The 20,212-nt window shown below is 35.7% G+C and overlaps 1 protein-coding gene across 7 annotated transcripts in view; it reads right to left on the reverse strand.

Moving 5' to 3' along the window:
- The window catches only part of LOC111049500, a 169,323-nt gene that overhangs the window by 84,407 nt on the left and 64,704 nt on the right, over positions 1-20,212 (reverse strand). For 4 of the 7 annotated variants that reach the window (XR_005572501.1, XR_005572502.1, XR_005572500.1 and 1 more), the window contains one exon: positions 11,975-12,068. The exons of the other annotated variants lie outside the window; for them this stretch is intronic. The gene's annotated coding sequence lies outside the window, so the exon portion shown is untranslated. The remainder of the gene's footprint in view (positions 1-11,974; positions 12,069-20,212) is intronic. 7 annotated transcript variants of the gene reach the window in all.

A 20,212-nucleotide genomic window follows, 5' to 3' on the forward strand; every position in this document is an offset into this window, starting at 1 on the left:
AATGTAGTCAAATCCTAAAGTAGGCCTATTCGATACGAACATGTCATTCCAATCATGATATCTCAATTCATTCCCTCAGAAAAATATAATCCACTCCCCTCATATTCATATCAATCTCCCCTGGATTCAATCCGCGAGACCTGCATCTCGAGAGCAAAGCTTTCAAATGCGTTTGACATGCACGATCGCGAAAGATATAAAGTACGCCGCCAGATTTACAATGAGCAAGATCGGCTTTCAACAGCGTATGCCCTCAAAAGTCGCGCGGAAATAGAAATTATAATAATCATTCCCGAATGTTTTTTTTTCAAGACGGTCTCCAACATAAGATCGACTTGTGACACACTCGGGGTATCAATAAGCTTCTAGAGGTGAATATTCGCTTTGCAGTCGCCACACGTTCTAATTTGTGAACAAAGATCTAATGAATAATACAAACCTGTAGATTTCTGGGAGGTTTTGAGCTGATTTTAATTGAATCGGGTTCATATGTGACAGGTACAATCCATTATTATCTTATCAAAATTCTCTACCCTACAAAATATTTGTGTTCATCACATTTTTTTATGAAGTACTACAATAGTATAAAGGTTGCAACTTCTCATAAATACTGAAGAGTATGTAGTGTGAATGTTGATGTTGTGGAACTTTTCCATAATTGAATAGACTTAGAACGTTGTCAAAAATCCACTTCAATTAAATAAGAATTAAAAATTCATTATAACTACTGTAACTTACAGCTGATGATGTGTGAGCACACACGAAAGCATGCTCCTGTAAATTATTAATTTTCAATTTATATTTAATTGAAGTGGATTTTTGACAACGTTCTAAGTCTATTCAATTACTGAAGAGTATGGCAGTAATGCTGAAATCTAGCAATTCATCTCTGTGGACGAATCTTACAAAAATGAATCCAAGAAGAAAATATCGTTTTTAGTAAATCTCATGGAGTTTCACACTTATGACATAAATATCTCAAGGAGGATGTCGATTTGTATGGTGGAGGACAAAAACACTAAAACTGATCAAGAATCAATAATATTGATAAAGATTTTGCGGCTAAATTTAGAATTTGATAACAATAAGTCACTTGCTTGTCTAATACTAATATTGTATCCAACATTAGTGAATGATTATAGTATAATAATTAACTGATCTTTTTGTGTACTTGAGAAGTTGATATTGTGGTAATTATTCATATTAAATGGAAAAGACTAAGATATTGTCACAGATTTAAATCTGTGGAAATTTCTTAGTCTTTTTAATTTAAAATTAACTGATTCATGCTCTGCCTGAATTTTGACACTGATGTGTGTATCTTTCAGAGACTTATGCCTTGGACTATTTGATTTGTGACAACAAAATCAATATCATATCATATTTTTTCTGACCAATTTGAATTGTTAAAGAAATTCAGTTGTAATCGCTATGTGACACCTCAGAATACATAACAATGAGTTTTTTTACAATAACAATATATATACACAGTATACATAACAATAAGTGTTCTTTACTCCGTGGTGACACTCACGATAAAAGTGAATAAGCTTTATTGAAGGTAGCGTTTGACGATCAGAAATCTGATCACTCTCTAAATAGTAAAAAACAGGAATACGGAAAATTCAAGTGAACTTTCTACCTGTCCTTCGCAAATGATCACAAGACTCATTTTTTCTTCACTTCCATCCTCGAATCAAGCCGAAAAAAATCATGTGTGGGATGAATGAAAATTATTATGCTCTACAACAAAGAAAAAGAGAGAGAAGATTGCAAAGAGTCGTGCTAGAGAAAGAGAGAGTGAGTGAGAGGGAGAACGAGTGTGAGCCTGGAATCTTCATCTGGCAATGAAATGCCTATTCAAATGTCGTATGGAAATTGTTTGTGCATCTAATTTGAAATTGTAATGTGAATTGTTACTAATGGCTGTTACTAAACTTGAGTTTCAATCAGTTTGCTTTGAGTTCAACACAGTTCAAAGTTTGTCGACTGTTATGTAATGCCTCTTCTATTTGGCGTCTACCCTGGATGATATCCATAATTATGGAATGATAATGATAGCCTATCGATTATAGCGAGGATCATTGTGGCAGTGACGATGATGATGATGATGAAAATTTGAAGAATAGTAGAATAGTAGTAGAAAATTTCGAGTTGGTGGAGAAGATTGTTCTGTGAAAAAATAGCTAATATGTTATTTAATTTTATAGATCAGAACATTACAGTAAAGCCCCGCACACACATAACGATATTTGTTCGTACGCTATTTTGCCGTCGTTATAAATTCCAGTAAAATTCAACAGATAATTTCAAACAGATGATGTTTGACAAGACAAGTACCGTTTAATCTGATAGAATTCATAAGGACGGCTAAATATCGTAAGAACAAAAATCGTTGTGTGTGTGCAGGGCTTAGCTGTTTGGATTAACATTAATGATTTGAGATACTGATGATATTGGAATGATCGATATAGATGTAGATGAAGAATCGTTTGATATGATTTCAGTGTTGGAAAGATAGAGCTCTATCAGAATATCGAGAAATAGACGAAAAAATTAAACCTATTCTCAATGATTTTCAAATGATTTAGAAGTCAGGTCATCATATTCCACAATCTGAACTTCTTATTGGAGTTAACTAGATGGATTGAATGAACCAAATCATTATTATATTAGTTATTTTAGCAGGTTTCTTGTACGATCCGATCCAACTGAAATAACAAAGAAATAATACTATCAATTCAAAACCAGGATCAGAACTATGCTCGGAAGATAATATATGGCCATAACTTCTATGATTTGGTCTCGGTTAGTGCTGCCAAGCTTTAGATAGGCTATTTATGCTCAGCACAACATAATTGTTGTCGAATCTGTTCAATCTAAGTTCTCAATTAAACTCTAAAGCCTGCTACACAAACATCGATTTTTGGACGATCGATTTTTGCCGTTCTTATGAATTCTATTGGATTAAACAGATGATTTCAAACAGATTATGTTTGTCAAGTTCCGTTCAATCTGATAAAATTCATGAGGACGGCTAAATATCGTACGAACAATGTGTGTGTAAAGGTGCGTACAGATATACGCGCCGCGAACATAAGCAATTCACTCTTAATCAGTTGATGCCAAGCTTTTTATATCTGTATCTTACCGTTTCTGTAAAAATACAGATATAATTAGCTGATTAAAAGTGAATCGCTCATGTTCGCGGCGCGTATATCTGTACGCACCTTGACTGGCTTAAGACTCTCAAGACAGATTACAGTATCTTACATTTTAACCATCATAGTAAAGTGTCTCTGTCAGTAGAAATTCCAAGCAAAAACTTCCTGGAAAATAGGTTTTCAAGTAATTTTAAGGCTTGAGATTTTCCACAGAAGTGATTTGAAAATTATATAGATGAAGATGAACTGAAGACGATTTACGTACAGTTTCAGTTATTTTTAATTCATTTGTATGTCTCAGCAAGTCATGTTGGAGAGAGTATGTTAGTCCTTTCAACCTCTGTATTCCTCCCTACTCAGCACTAATTAAACACGTGTTCATGGAACTCATTCCAAGCAGCCCGGAAGTATTTTTTGCTAGAAATGTTGTCTGGGTGGCTAGCAGCCATTGTTCTCCCTCTCCCTCTCCTCTCCCTCTCCCTCTCCCTCTCCCTCTCCTCTCCCTCTCCCTCTCCCTCTCCCTCTCCTTCTCCCTCTCCCTCTCCTTCTCCCTCTCCCTCTCCTCTCCCTCTCCCTCTCCCTCTCCCTCTCCCTCTCCCTCTCCCTCTCCCTCTCCCTCTCCCTCTCCTTCTCCCTCTCCCTCTCCCTCTCCTTCTCCCTCTCCCTCTCCCTCTCTCTCTCCCTCTCCTTCTCCCTCTCCCTCTCCCTCTCCCTCTCCCTCTCCCTCTCCCTCTCCCTCTCCCTCTCCCTCTCCCAGTGAGGACGAGGGGGAGGGAAAAAGGGAAAAAAAAATTTCCCTTTGAGGGAAAAATTCTCTACTGACAAATTAAAGTGAATCCATATTTCTACTGTCAAATTAAAGTGAATCCATCTTTATACTGTCAAATTAAAGTGAATCCATATTTCTACTGTCAAATTAAAGTGAATCCATCTTTATACTGTCAAATTAAAGTGAATCCATATTTCTACTGTCAAATTAAAGTGAATGCTGAATGAGTGAATCTGTATAATGTCCCTTTGAGGGAAAAATTCTCTACTGTCAAATTAAAGTGAATGCTAGATGAGTGAATCCATCTTTATACTGTAAAATTAATACAATTGGTTTGCTTTCCACCCGACAGTTAAGAAAAATTTCACAAATTTATATTGAAATTTTCTATGTGCTGTACAAACCGCAGGCGTTCCTAAGAGAACTGCACCGATATTGATGATGTTGATACCCCAAGTGATATAGGTCTGAGAATATCTATAGCCATTTTTGGAATGCTTGTTCGTACTAAATTTACTATAGATATTCTCGGAGAGCACACTTAAAAAGCAACGCCTGCGGTTTGTACAGCACATAGAAAATTTCAATATAAATTTGTGAAATTTTTCTTAACTGTCGGGTGGAAAGCAAACCAATCACTTTTTACAGTATAAAGATGTAACAGATTCACTCATCTAGCATTCACTTTAATTTGACAGTAGAGAATTTTTCCCTCAAAGGGACATTATACAGATTCACTCATTTAGCATTCACTTTAATTTGACAGTAGAAATATGGATTCACTTTAATTTGACAGTATAAAGATGGATTCACTTTAATTTGACAGTAGAAATATGGATTCACTTTAATTTGTCAGTAGAGAATTTTTCCCTCAAAGGGAAATTTTTTTTTCCCTTTTTCCCTCCCCCTCGTCCTCACTGGGAGAGGGGGAGGAGAGGGGGAGGAGAGGGGGAGGAGAGGGGGAGGAGAGGGGGAGGAGAGGGGGAGGAGAGGGGGAGGAGAGGGGGAGGAGAGGGGGAGGAGAGGGGGAGGAGAGGGGGAGGAGAGGGGGAGGAGAGGGGGAGGAGAGGGGGAGGAGAGGGGGAGGAGAGGGGGAGGAGAGGGGGAGGAGAGGGGGAGGAGAGGGGGAGGAGAGGGGGAGGAGAGGGGGTGGAGAGGGGGAGGAGAGGGGGAGGAGAGGGGGCGCATGCGCAGAGGGGGAGGGGGGAGGGGGGAGGGGGATTTGCGCAAAAATTTTTCCTTATTTCTCGCGGATTGCGCAAAAATTCTTCCCAGTACTCTTAATATTAGGCTACTAATCAGCATTTCTTATGATCACAGAAGTGATTTGAAAATATTACAGATGAAGATGAACTGGAGAGGATTTACATACAGTTTCAGACAATGTTGGTTTCAGTTATTTTAAACTTATTTGTATGTCTAAGCAAGTCATGTTGGAGAGAGTATGTTGGTCCTTTCTTTCAACCTCTGTATTCCTCCCTACTCAGCACTAATTAAACACGTGTTCATGGAACTCATTCCAAACAGCCCGGAAGTATTTTTTGCTAGAAATGTTGTCTGGGTGGCTAGCAGCCATTGTTCCCAACTCAATTAGCATGAGAGAGTCGTTAAGGGCAGTTAAACCCTACTGAAAAATCTTTTCGACTCGGACAATACAAGACAAGAGATTTTACTCTGCCAGAAACATTATAATAAATTTAGGCCTACTGAAAGAATGGTACAAAAAAAGTCGGTGAATATCACGGGGCAGTTACCAAGGAAGAAAGTTCAGGAGGTTTTTTGTGGTTTGTACTTTGTTTTTGGTCTGAGGTTTGTTCAGAGTTAATTTAGTTTCAAATGCTAATTAATGATCATTTTTTCATTCACATAAATTTAGAATGTTATTTGGAAAATTGACTGTCATTGGAGGAAACTGAATAAATTTAAAAGATGAGCAACTTTCATGCTCACTTATACTAATGAGAAAACACTTGTATTAGAGAAAACAGATTCACATTCGAGGCTTGAAGGTTTTCCTTTTTGTGTTGTTGAGAAGTTGATATTGTGGAAATTATTCATATTGAATGAAAAAGACTAAGAAATTGTCAAAAAAACCACTGATTTATTGATAATTAGAAAGACCGGTTCCGGTTATTACACCATTGTCAATCTCTGATAAGCTTGAAGGTTTCAAAGGTTAAGTGTGATTTTTTCAACTTTTCTGGAAAAACATTCCCAATATCTTCCATGTAAGTTGATTCATGATATGAATGGAAATCCTCTTGCATCTTGATCGTCTGAGACATGGACAATCATTCTTCATGTGCTGAATAATCTTATACTTTCATTGTAATCTTTCTTCCTCCACACAAAAAAAAAATAATGAAGTGGAAATACTGTACTTCGGTTGATATTATTGTTCTTTCATTGGAATTTGGATTATTTCGTTGGAAATTCAAATTTCCATTGATTCATCATCTACTGAGTTTGACGTGAGTTAACTGGTGTGTTTCCTCTTTTTAGACTCGGGGAAACAGAGTTTTCCGACAGTAGTTCCGGAAAACACTCACAGATGGCGTTGTCGTCCCAACCACAGTTTTCCTCTTAAGGGGCATGTCTAGGAAGGCTGTTCAAAAAGTGTAGTACTAGGTAAATTTAACTGATGAGATGGGGAGCGGAGTGAAAAAGCATGCTGGCCCACAAACATCGGTCTTCATAGCTCTACTCTCTCTCAATCGATGCGCTCTCTCACACATCAGTCTTCTCTTTCCAGAGAAAGAAGTTCATTACTTCAGTAGCACCACTATCACAATTGACACGCGCACTCACTCTCACATCAGTCTTCTCTTCCTAGAAAAGTCCATTATTATTATTATTATTATTATTATTATTATACACTGCATTGTCTACTCATTCTGCGGCTGTTCTAACATGACTGATCTGCTTTTGAGTAGCCTGGCTATAGATTGTATTCTATTGCTTCAACAGTGTTATCAAAGAACACTTCATTTGACTAATTCTTCTAAATCGACATACAAGTTCATTAATATATGAGTGCACTATCCATATATATATAAAAGCGAAATGGCACTCACTGACTGACTTACTCACTCACTCACTCACTCGCAGAACTAAAAATCTACCGGACCAAAAACGTTCAAATTTGGTAGGTATGTTCAGTTGGCCCTTTAGAGGCTCACTAAGAAATCTATTGGCGATATTTTAACTCTAAGGGTGGTTTTTAAGGGTTTAAAGTTCGAATTTTAGTATGTATAATCTTCTTATTCCAATATCTTAAAATTATAATTGAAATGTCCATACCATATGTTAATATAGAACTATAATCTAGAGAGAGTACCTCTTCGAAACAGTTCTGTGGGAAGATGACACAAGCTGATTTGTAAACTTTTCAGGAGAGCAATTTGAAAGTTTGGCATAGCTGCAAAAATTATCTATCATATTTTTTCTTACCCATTTTACACTAATATAATCAGCTGATCATTGACTATTTGAATATAAAATATCAAGGAATAAAACATTTATTTAAATTGAGGATTGAATTTATTTAATTGAGGATTTTTGCTAGTGATGTCAGAGATATCATGTTTTGCCATCTGCCAAATGTTTCAAATCACAATGTAACAGTATAGGAAATATCTTAAAAATCGATTATTTAGAAATTTGAATATATTTTTCAACAATTAATTAATATTATTTACAAGTATTGATCAAGTTAAACAAACTTGAACTGTTTGCAAAGTTGAATGGGTTATGTAGTTCTCAATAGAGGTTATTGATTTTCAGATTTTATAATAGCCTACCAGTACATACACTTATCAAATTTTGCCATCTTTTGATAATTGGATTATAATACAAACCGGTAGAAGAGTGTTGAGATATATGTAGGCCTACTTATCAATATTTGTCAACTTGGGGTTTGGAAGAAAATGCTCTATCAGGCTTGAGCAAGGCCTATATCTCAGCTATTTAAAGAGATACAACATATTAATTACTAGCAGGTAACCCGTGCTTCGCAAGGGTCTTTCTTAAAACTTGACGTAATGAAATCTAGAAGAATTCAAAATAGGCCTATGTACAGTGAGTCAGTCATTCTATCAGGGCTCGAATAATTTTGAAATTTTAATTAAATAAAACTGGAAGAATATTATTTCTTTATCTAAATAACAACACCTTCATTGAAAAACCTGCATGCGTTTTCATATTGCCGATACAGCATTGATGAAACTGTAGACGTTTATTTAGCATTTGTCTCAAGAATTGTTCTAGCTGAAAATTTAATAATCCATGCCACGTGTAGGCCTAAACATTGCATCAGGAAAACGAAGTTTCAAAATATGTTTTTCAGGTAGAAAGCAATATAGAAACAGATGTACCTTTTTTAATTTCGACCATATATGATTTGGTGATTTTTTAATGAAATCGAATGTACCATTAATGAAATTTAAACATTAATTCTGAAAAATCTAAAAGAAAATTAAAATTTGGGCTTCCAGGTGCACGAGATTGATATTTTTAGAATCTATGTGCAAAATTTGGAAATCTAAATCATTCCCGTTTTTCCGGTATGCAATCCACAAGTTGACATGTTTTGATGCGAACAAACGAACACATGAACAAACACAACCCTACTCTCTCTTATTATATAGATAGTACCATCTTATAGATCTAATTTTTCTGAACACAACCATATGCATAACTCAATATGTTCAAAAATGTGACTTATCAACTTGTGTCATCTACCCACAGAGTTCTTCTGGTAACTAAATTAAAAATTTTGTCACATTTGGCATTAAGTTTTCACATTTTTTGGCAGTTTTGGCACAAAAAATGATTCCAATAATATAATAAATCAAATCAAATTGGTTTTTATTATCCATGATAATATGAAACAGCTGTTATATAGCTAAGGTGAACGTTATATTTTCGAGCTCAAAATTTAAGTGGTTTTATTCTCTATTTTGTGAATTTAACGTTTTTTTATGTTTTTACAAAAGTTTTACTATCAATCTATCAAAATTTGAAATTGTTTGTTTTATTCTAACCTATACTCTCAGATTGTGATTTGGTGTAGAAAATTGAAATGGACATAACCTATGTATAATATTTGCACAATTTGAAACTGAATTAGGAAATTGAAAAAGTTTTGGGCAATAGCCTGTTTTTTCTTTCCCGATCATTATATTGTTTGTGGTAATCTAATAAATAAATAAATAATTAACAGGGCACAAAAATTCAAATCATACAACGCTAAATATTATAACGCTACAATGATTCATAAGCATAGTTTTATTCAGAAGAAAAGTACTTGTGACTGTATTAGCATGATTCAGAACTGGGCTAATATACGGTAGCAAATATTACGAGAAGTACCTAATTCCTGATTCACCAAAACAAGTGCAGATCACCATGTACAACGGCCTGTAAACAACTGAACAATGGACAGTTGATAACTGTCTATTTTTCTATTTTATAAACAATCGAATTCATTTCTGGTCAATTATGAATTTAATAGAATCTACCGCGCAGGCGCCAGCAGGCGCCTAAACCCGAAAAAATTATGATTCATATAAGCATAATTCTATTCAGAAGCAAAGTATTTGTGATTCTGCACGATTCAGAAAACATTCCAAAGAAGAAGATCGTCAGTCGTTACAATATTGACCCTATTGGAAACCCCCCTCACTACAATGACAAGGACGCAGTCTGCGCAATCTCCCCCCCCCCCAACGTTACCAATCCTGTACAGTGTCATACTGTACATTAGTTTTTGCATTTCACCTTTCTTCCAATTGAATACTTGTACCCTATTACTACTTCAAAGAAAGTAAATGTAAATGAAAAAAAGTGAACAGAGAATTGGCTTATCTTGGAAATCTTGCAGTATACTAAAATTATTTTTTTATTGCAGAAATTTTCGTTGAAGCATGAACTATTATTCATTCATATTATCCAATAACTTACTTTTTCTCGAGAATTTAGGAATGATTGGTTGTTTTATAATTACAGTATAAGAAAAAAACATGTAAAACTTGATCTCTCCAAAACTAAATTTTTCCCGGGTAGTATCATGTAAAGTTCTTGGGTTGAATTTGAATTGCCATGCATGGCCCAACATGGGTAATAAAGAATTCGATGAGAGAAGAATGAACCATGTCTCCAAAATAGCTGTACAAATAGAATATAGTACAGATTTCATGTGATATTGAAATGAAATGGGAATAAATAATAATATAAATGTCAAACTACTGTATAAACATATAGAATAATAGAGCATATTATATGAATATAGTATATAACATAAAACACAATAGCGCAGACAAGAAGACGGGCAATATCTCATTGAACAAAAACAATCAATTGTTTCGACAACTGAAAACCAGTTTTCCGGTGTGAGTGTGTGTACTGTATAATCATAGCAGTTGGGACTGTGTTAGTGAGTTCGACCACACTTTTTCGAAAGGCTAGTAGGGAATTGAAGCTTTCTCGATTGCGAGTTCTTTGCAGGTACTTCGTTCTAGCGTGTTTCGGACGCTATTTTCCAACCGATAATCATGAAAATGGTACCAAATTGTTCAGAAAGATTTGGACATCTGGCGCCGTACCGCCAAATTTTGATATCACTTATCAATTTTTTCCTATTGAACGTCAAACTTTGCCAAATTTTCTCCAAGTTCATCGAATTTTAAAGTCATTTTATAGTTGGAAAATTGGAATTTGGCGGTACGGCGCCAGATGTCCAAATCTTTCTGAACAATTTGGTACCATTTTCATGATTATCGGTTGGAAAATAGCGTCCGAAACACGCTAGAACGAAGTGCCTGTTTCAGCCCTTTTTCAATCATTATGTAACTCATTACTTCCATTATCTGGAAAATAACTATGATAGAACAGGTTTATTTATCAGTTTGCTCCAGCTCCAGATACCACCAACTATATAATAACATACAACTCCATACTTTCCTACCAACTTACACACAAAGACTTATCAGCTAACATTCGAAGACATACTAACTTATAACGTACTAACTTGAAAATACAAAACCACATAAGTACTAACTTATAGAGCGTTAATACGTCTTGTAAACAGCCAGCATTCATTAATTCAAGCGCGGTTACTCATTCGGCTTATTAAATAATTCAGTTGGAACAACACCTTCGGGCGGTACAATTCACAATGAAGCACTGGGCACCAAGCATGCTGAAAGTGGCGTTCAATAAATACAGGCTTTCAGAGCACTGGCCTGTCAACGAATGAATGTGAACCCTGCGGTACTTATTACTTCCTGTCGGTTGGAAACAATCAACCACCTCGCAGCTTATTAATAGCGTCATTATCAATTCGATTTTTAAACACTGGGTTGTGTACCCTACACGACGGGCAAAAAGATTTGAATTTTTTTGTAACAGAGCTCGAATAACTAGACATCAATTTTTCACGGATTTTACTGTATCTCCTCTTATACCTCCCACGATTTATTTGTTTGATTTTACTAACCTTCAATTCGTTTTATGCTTTCATTCTATTATTTCTTTCTATATTTCGCATCATCCCTCTCCTTTCTCCTCTTTATTCGCAACCAAATACTTTGTACAACATTTCATTATCCACTCCTCTTCTTGACCACCAGCCTCTTATCTTATTATTCTCTTGATTCCATTCTTGAGTCCAGCTGCTCTCTTTCTTTCTTTGATTCATTTAACACAATTATTTTTTCTCTTGCTTCAACTACGGTACTGAATTCCAATTCAATCTATTATTTCATTTGGATTTTTATTTCATTTGATTTATCTCATTTTATCTGGAAGTAGAATTATCCGCTGAATAAACATCTCGTCATATACATTATACAAGTTTTATAAGCTTGAAAAATCGTTTTTCAAATCAACCCTCTGTATGCAATACAACTAAGTCACGGCTTAGACGAAAAGATACAGATTGAAAATTTGACATTAGTTCCATTTATTTTATATCATTTCATTCTATCCATAAGCTTCTCCAGTTAAAATGTTGTTGATAATAATATATCCTAACAATACTCACTTTGAATTTGAAAACTTCGTGAATGTCAATTATTTGTGTCCCAATCCCAAGCCGTTTAGTACATTTAGTACAATGATCGCTTTCTATCTGGAATCTGAAATTGAAATTGATTTTATTTTATTAATTCAGTTGTTTTGAAAATATTAATTCAATGTCGGTATGCATACACAAACTATTCATTCGTTGTCATTTATATTAAAGAATGTGAGGGGATTTCGAATTCATCGTATCTTGATCTTTTCATTGTAGTTGCAGAGTTGCAGTTCACATTGGTTTCGCTCGTATTACTTCTATCAATATCGAACATGAATGTATAATTTGGTACATATTTGAGATAATATAGGATATTCATAGACAAATAATGATGATGTATGCGTACTAATTCATTCTAATGACCAAATCAGAAGGCAACATATGAAATAGAAGAAGACATAGTTCAATTGATCACAATAACAATAAAAGGATTCTAACATGTTTCATCCTCAAAATATATACTGGATATTCATGAAAATAGACTTATTTTTCTTCAAGAACTAATATGATATAAATGATTTCTCCCTCGTTAGCAGAGTAAATGAGATAAAATGGCATAGGCTTAACATCTAAGCTTAGATTATAAAGCTCGTCACTTGGCTGTATACTTCAGTACATACTACAAGTGCTAGAAGTCATATACCATGAACCAGCACAGGTTCTATATCTATGTCTGCATATATGGTGGAAATTGAGGGGGACTTTGAAATGGGCGGGGAAATTATTCTGGCAGGGCGCCTAAACAAAATGGCCACCAGAGCTTCACTAAAATCCCGATAGGTAGCGCTGAGTGGTTCTTCGTGAACCGACTACGGTACTGTTGCCTATTGATTCTGATTTTTTGTTGGACCGTCCTTCACTTCTTCAATCACTAAATTTTTATTTTTGTAATTTAAATCAAATCTTTAATGACTGGAGTTTTCTCTATGAGTTGAAAAAATTATTTGGTTCGATTGTTGGATGCAATCTGCTCAGTTCTGCTCAAATCTGAATCACTTTACTGATTATTCAACTACCGGTACCGTATGCTGTATTGTATTTGTATATCGGATCAGTCAATTTCTTTACCCAAGCCTATAATGTGACAACTTCTGTCAAGCTTTTTATGAGTGTTATGAAGGGTAAATATGAAGTTTGCATCTGTTCAATGACGAAAGTAAAACTGGAATCGGTTACAAAAATAATAAGAACAACCGGACAAAACAAAATACATTTATTGTACAATTACCATTTCAATAAAATAATGTTGGTTGCAAACTTTATATATTTTTTTTTAACACACCGTAGACCAAAACCAATTGGGATACTCTGCGTACATCATAATAGTTTAAAAATAAGAGAGACTTTGTAATATTTAAGCTGCAATATTACAATAGAATATTTATAAAATAACATCATAGTTCCCTTTTTTGAAGCATTTTTGATATCCAATAACAGATTTAATACACAAATTAAAACAATATCAAACATGTGGAATACATAAATTATAATGAAATAATATAGTTCATTACAATGATCTGATTGAATTTATCAACTCGAAATTAAGATATATATCCACTATTACTATTATAAGTTTATAACTAATGATTAGTTCTGGATATTTATTTTTTCTTTAGAATTTTAGAACATTGAAACATACATTCGTTATTGAAATTTGAATTTTGAATTGCGGACATTTGAGTTCTGTTTTGTTTTGATCTTTCATCATTGTTAGTCTACAAATAAAAAACGAATGAATAAGATAATAAGCTCTCATAAGAATTAGACGCTTCTACTTCGTTGCCTTGTGAGGCAGGCGTTTTATACGCAACATTAAAATTTAGAATCGTTATAGTCCTTAATAATAACCATAGCTCACATTTATGGAATATCTATACATTTAATAATATCTAATATAATAATATCTGACATTTATATAGAATAATTTTCTTATCAAGTTAAGGAGTATTCAAGTTTCGAATGTTCATATTAAGTCATGGAATATTCCATTATAACAATGATGATTCCATCAACTACTTCCTTCAAAATCAATGCTAGAACTTGCTTCATCATAATGGATAATCTATTTAGCACCATCAGCCACCATACTATTACTCCAGAAGCCATGATCTCAAACTGTAGACACTGGCTTACCATAGGACATGTGCCGTATTCATGATAGCTGGCACTTTATGCATCATTCGGCCATATTTTATGGTCTTTGACCCGCAGCGCGCCAATGCAGATTCACTTGAAACTGTCAGCACTCCTTATGGACAGGCTTCAACACTTCCCATTCAATCAATGCTGACAGATCTCACTGGCAGGCCTTGTCATAAATTTGTCATAGTCGAAGCAAATTATTCCAATAAGAAACGACAAGAGAACTGTTTTACGGCCGCACTGCATGGAACGTAACTACGGCAAATTTGCCTGCTCTGCAGGCGACCTGTGAGAGTTTAATCGCAATGGAGTCTTATAAAAATTGCGGATTTAATGGGCTACTCACTTCAGTAGTGAATTTCTTTGTAGGCTGCAGGACTTCTACTGCAGTAAGGAATGCGTCTAAGACATAAAAGTCGATTAGTTTGTATGTTATTCATTGGTATTGGACAATAGAGTTGGCATATAAACAATCGTTATTAGAAGAGAGATCAGAATCGTTGTTCTTCCATTTTTCTATATCTTCTTCTTCACGTGCCTGCTCCGTTTCGGATGTTGGCGATCATAATGGCTATCCTGATTTTGTCGACGGCGCTACAGAACAGCTCTGCAGATGACTGGTGAAACCATAGCCTCAGATTTGCCAGCCATGAAATTCTCCTTCCGTCAGGTCCCCTTTTTCCGTTGATTTTTCCTTGAAGGATCTCTTGCAGAAGTCTGTATCTTGAGCTATTCCTCATAATGTGGCCGAGGTATTGGAGTTTTCTACTTTTAATGGTATTCAGGAGCTCCGGTTCTTTATTCATTCTCCTGAGAACCTCTTGATTAGTAACTTTTAGCGTCCAGGATATTTTCAGCATTCTTCTGTACAGCCAGAGTTCAAGAGCTTCAATATTTACCATTGTTTCTTTTGTGAGGGTCCATGCTTATACCCCATACAACAGAACGGAGAACACTTGTAATGCAATAGTCTCAATTTAGTTAATAGAGTAAGGTCGTAACTCTTGTACACCTTACTCAATTTATTGAAGACAACTCTTGCTTTTTCTATGCGGTATCTTATTTCTTGTGTGTTATTCCATTTCTCATTGATGATGGTACCCAAGTAGTTATGGTGTGAGACTCTTTCTATTGTATTTTCATTAATAAACAATTATTGTACTCCACCTACATTCTCCTTGCTTATTACCATGAGTTTTGTCTTATTAGTGTTGATTTCTAAACCATATTGCGAACTCTTTTCCACCACTCTGTCCATCAACTGTTGCAGACCTTCAATGGAGTCAGCAAACACAATAGTGTCATCTGTTGTACATTTTTCTATATCTTTGTTCAATATTATTTGAAGATCATCTACGAATAAATAACCTCCTTAACAGTGAGAAGTAAAGATACTACAATATTGAAACTCTTTGAATTTCAATATCACCCCATTTAAAAGATTACATGCGGATGGACTCTTCATTTGTCTTAATTGACTCCCCATATTTTGAAGCGTAGATGATGTGGTAGTTGAATAAAGCCTGTTTTGGTTATAAAATTCAAAAGTGAAATACCTCAGCATTCCCATTAGTTATCACTCACTCTTTTAAAGAACATGGGAAATACTCAAAACTATTCGACTGTGGAAGCTTTAGCCAGGTTCACAAATTTGTCACGAAACTACTTCAAGAACGAATATAGAGAAATGAACGGAATAGAATACACATTGAGACATAGAAATTATAGAACCCAGAGATATAGCAATGCCTATGGTAAAAGAGTCCTAGAATTCAGAATCACATTTCTTTTAAATTCATTGCCATTAGAGTTGACAATGTTACAGAGTAAAAATGAGACTTCATAAGAATGAATAGTTTTGATTAGTTTCAGGAAGTAATATTATGTATTTATTAAGTTTAAATTTCTTTAATTCTACAATGAAGATGAATAATGATTTAATAAATATTTGTATCAGAGTGAATAACATTAGGTAATATAACAAAGTGATATCTTTTTAATTGTCGCTTGCCAAGCAAAGTTTTTTTCCATTTTATAATATTTAAGTTATGGTGCAATGGACAAAACAGAACAATCAGTTACAAAAAAAATTAAGAAATATAATCAGGTCGATTAAGAAAACAAAACTATTGTTGATTCGTTTATTGTATGTAATGGATTACTTCCATATATCCCTCAAATAGCTTACATCTAGAGGGATACTATCGCACTATTGTTATATTCAAATAAATGAATAAAAACCTGAGTGTGATAGCGAATTCTTGACAAATTTCCTCTGAGTCAAACGATACAAATTCGAGAAAGACTCAAAAATTTCAAACGCCACATGGAATTTCAAATAATTCAGCACACAATGTATTTCAAATAATTTTTTGTTGAATCAACACCACTACAAACTCGAGAAATAATGAAAATACCGTTGAACCAGGAATTGAAACAAGAGGAATCTATAATGTTATTCAAGAATTGAAGTTTATCAAATCAAGAAAAAACTTTGTACTTGGAATAGCTAAGCTCAGGATTAGAAATACTTCGCAGAATAATCTGTTTACTATCAATTATCACTGATAACATCCCGTGAAAAGAATCTGCCGATGGAAAAATACAGTAGACTTGAAAGAACTTGGAACTCATAATATTGAGATAGAGGAGCTACCACTCATTAGGAGACAAAAAATCAGAAAAGTTCACAGCTTCTTGGGGACTTCTTTGTTAAGCCGCCTCTTTTTTTCTAAATCAATTTCGAGAAATTTTGAAGAGAGTAGTCATGTTGAGAGTGGAGGGAGGTGAAGAGTGGTGCGAAAGGGTGGAGATAAGAAAGAAATGTAAATTTTGCTCGTTGCAAAAGGCTTTAAGAGCTGGTGGTCTGCTATCTGAGTTGTTGTTTCAGACCTCTTGTGATGCCGATAACGAAGGGGAGTAATGAAACGGATTGAAGAAGGCTGGGAGAAGGAAAATGATAAAGATGGGGTGGTTGGTGAGGGAGATGGTGGAGAGGAGTAATGTAGGGAGAAACAATGAGAAGCGTGGATGACGAGACTGATGAGGAGGACGGTCAGGATGAGGAGGGGGAGTTGAAGGAGGGGGAGGACGAGAAGGATGAGGTGGAAAAGGAGGAAGAGCAGAATATGAAGGTCGTGGAGGAGTAGGAGAAGAGGTAGGAGGTCGAGAAGGAAGAGCAGGAGGTGGATTAGGAGGTGAAGGATTAAGAGGTGGTGAAGTAGTTGATGGAGAAGTATGAGGAGGAGGAACAGAATAAAGGAGGTGAAGAAGGAGAAGGAGTGTAATTTGAAGAAGGTAGAAAAAGATGACGGAGGTGGCGGAAGAGGAGGAGGTGGAGGAGGTGAACTAGTTGGAGGAGGAGTAGCAGGAGGAAGAGGAACAGATTGAAGGAGGTGAAGGAGAAAGAGCGGATTATGAAGAAAGTAGAGGGGAAGAATAAGATGAAGAAGGTTGAGGAGGAAGATAAGGAGGTATAGTAGGAGATGGGGGAGTTGGAAGAGAAGTGGGAGGAGGAGGAACAGGAGTAAAGAGAAGGGGAAGGAAAAGGACGAGAAGAATAAGCGGAAGGAGGAACATGAAGAGGAGGAGGAGGAGCATGGGAAGGAGAATTTGGAAGAGGAAGAATCGGCAAACAAGGGTAACGATAAGAATGGAAAGAGTCGTCTAAGAGTCCTAGTTGTTGAGAGTATTGTGAATGATAATTTGGCTTGTGGCAGTGGTGATAATGTTGATAAACAGGGATAAGATAAAGAGAAATAAGAAGTAGAAGAACAGTAGATGGAGAGGAGTAAATGCTGAAAAATAATTATAAGATGTTTTGGGTGAAGTCTTGAGAGAAGATGAAGCATTCGAAGAGAGAGTGATGAAGAGAAGAGGGTTGGTGGAGACGAGAATAGAGACCATAGAAATGGAAAGGAGACTGATAATAAAAGGTAAAATAACAGAAAAGATGACGATAAGTGAGAAAAGACGGAGAACGTAGGTAGAAAAGATAAATGGAGTGGAAAGACGGTTGGAGAAGAACAATGTTTGAAGAAATAGGAGAGAGGAAAAAGAAGGAGAAATAATCTTGTTCACTATCAATTATCACTTATAACATCCTGTGGATAGAAAGATCGAGATAGGAAGGAGAGTAGAGCAAAAGTAGAAGGAAGTAGAGAGAAATAAGAAGAAGAGAAGATACAAGAAAAATACAGAGGAATAACACAAATGGGAGGCTATAGATGAAGCAGGGAAAAAAGAATAGAATGAAAAGGTGGAACTTGGTGGAATGGAGAAGAAAAATCAAGAAAAGAGAAGAATTACATAATATATATCTTCTGAAATTGAGAGAATTCTAATAAAAAGGTGGAAGTCATATGAAAGAAGAAGTGACTGGAGATGAAACAGGAAGGAGCAGCCTCAGGAAAATGTAGAAGCAAAAGTGAAAACAAAGAAAGAAAGGGGAGAGGCTAAAGAAAGCTGCGGTGGCGTAAGAAGACTGCGAATAACAAGAAAAATTAAGAAAGAAAGCTGGAAGCAGTGCAGAGAATGATGTTGATGATGATAATGACAGCTGTGAGGGGTGGGGGAGAGAAATAAAAATGCACGGAAACCTGCACTGATGGGGACGGGAGAAAAAGTCTAATTAATTTAGTCAAATTATCAAGTTCATCTGTAAACAGAGGAAGCCTGGGTACTGGGATTTCGAGAGACCTGCTCTCTATCAGCAAGTTGAATATTCATGATTTCCCACCCCTTTCCCCCACATCTACCCCAAGCGTATTCAGTTCTCTCTCACTCACCCCTTTCAACAACCCTCTCCTCCCCAAGACATCTCAACACCGTTCGACACCCCAGGTCTGCGTGCTCCTCAATGACGTATAACTCATCCATTAGATTCCCTCATGGTCTGGGCACATAAACACTCACACACTCACACACACACACACCGACACACTCTCACAACTACAGTTGCAAATGTACACCTCGAACTGTCACTTTCTCTCATACATAACATCAACACCCCCTATCCAAGCAATGCTGACAGTATAAAGTGGATTCCACTACAGTTGAACAGACAACTAGGATGACTGAAGCTGTCTGGCTTTGTCACCTTTGATTTCGGGTTGACTTGGAGTGAGGTTGTATAGGGAGTCAAATCTTCATCAAGTGCTTCAAATTCTCGAGGAGATGGAGTATTGGAGTTATAACTGTTGTATAATCGACTGTGATATTGATGTTGGCAGTGAGAGAGTATGAACTATCATGTGGAATAAGGATAAAGGTGATCAGAAGATTTCATGAAGTGATGAATAAATATGTTGATGGAAGATGAAATATTGATGATAAATATTTTGAGTGAAAGTGATTAGTTTCCTTGTGAGAGCTATAAAGTGTAATAAAATTGATGTCATAACAGAAGCAAGAAGAGCTTTGGTTGTTTTTCAATGCTCGTCATATTGGGTGAATCGAAATTTGATTGAATCTTCAACAATTCTACTTATAATAAATATTTTACCTATTCTACTTATGAAGAAATAAGTGAGATATCATACAGTACAGCTAATCTGTCATTTTGATAGGCTGGAACTCAATTCTGTTGTGGAACGATTTAGTTGGGTCTGCACGTCTGCTATTAACTACGTCTCCATTTTTACTAATTTCTAATCCTATGTTATATAATATAATATAAAGAATATAGTATTTATTCCACTAGTGGTTCTGTGAACAGTAAACATCACACAGTTCTAAACCACAGTCTCCTCTAATACTGTCCATCAGAGTAAATTTTGTCCTGCCCTGTCTTGTCGGCGAAGTATCGGTGTATAAACGACTAATGGCTGTTTGGGTTGTTGTATCGACAATGCTGATTTATTTGTTGTGAACAGCTATATGCTACCACCATCAAAAGCTTACAGAGTTGAAATCAGAGAAAAGTTGGGAGAAAATACTATGCTACTTCAAGTTATCAATCGCATGGCTCACTGCATGCAACAGTCCACACAACAGCAGTTTTTTCACTAAGTTACATTGAGATATTGAATTGCATGCAATTTATAATCCTCTCGACAGCTGATT

Source organism: Nilaparvata lugens, chromosome 11 (genome assembly GCF_014356525.2).
Source record: "Nilaparvata lugens isolate BPH chromosome 11, ASM1435652v1, whole genome shotgun sequence".
Classification (NCBI taxonomy): Eukaryota; Metazoa; Arthropoda; class Insecta; order Hemiptera; family Delphacidae; genus Nilaparvata; species Nilaparvata lugens.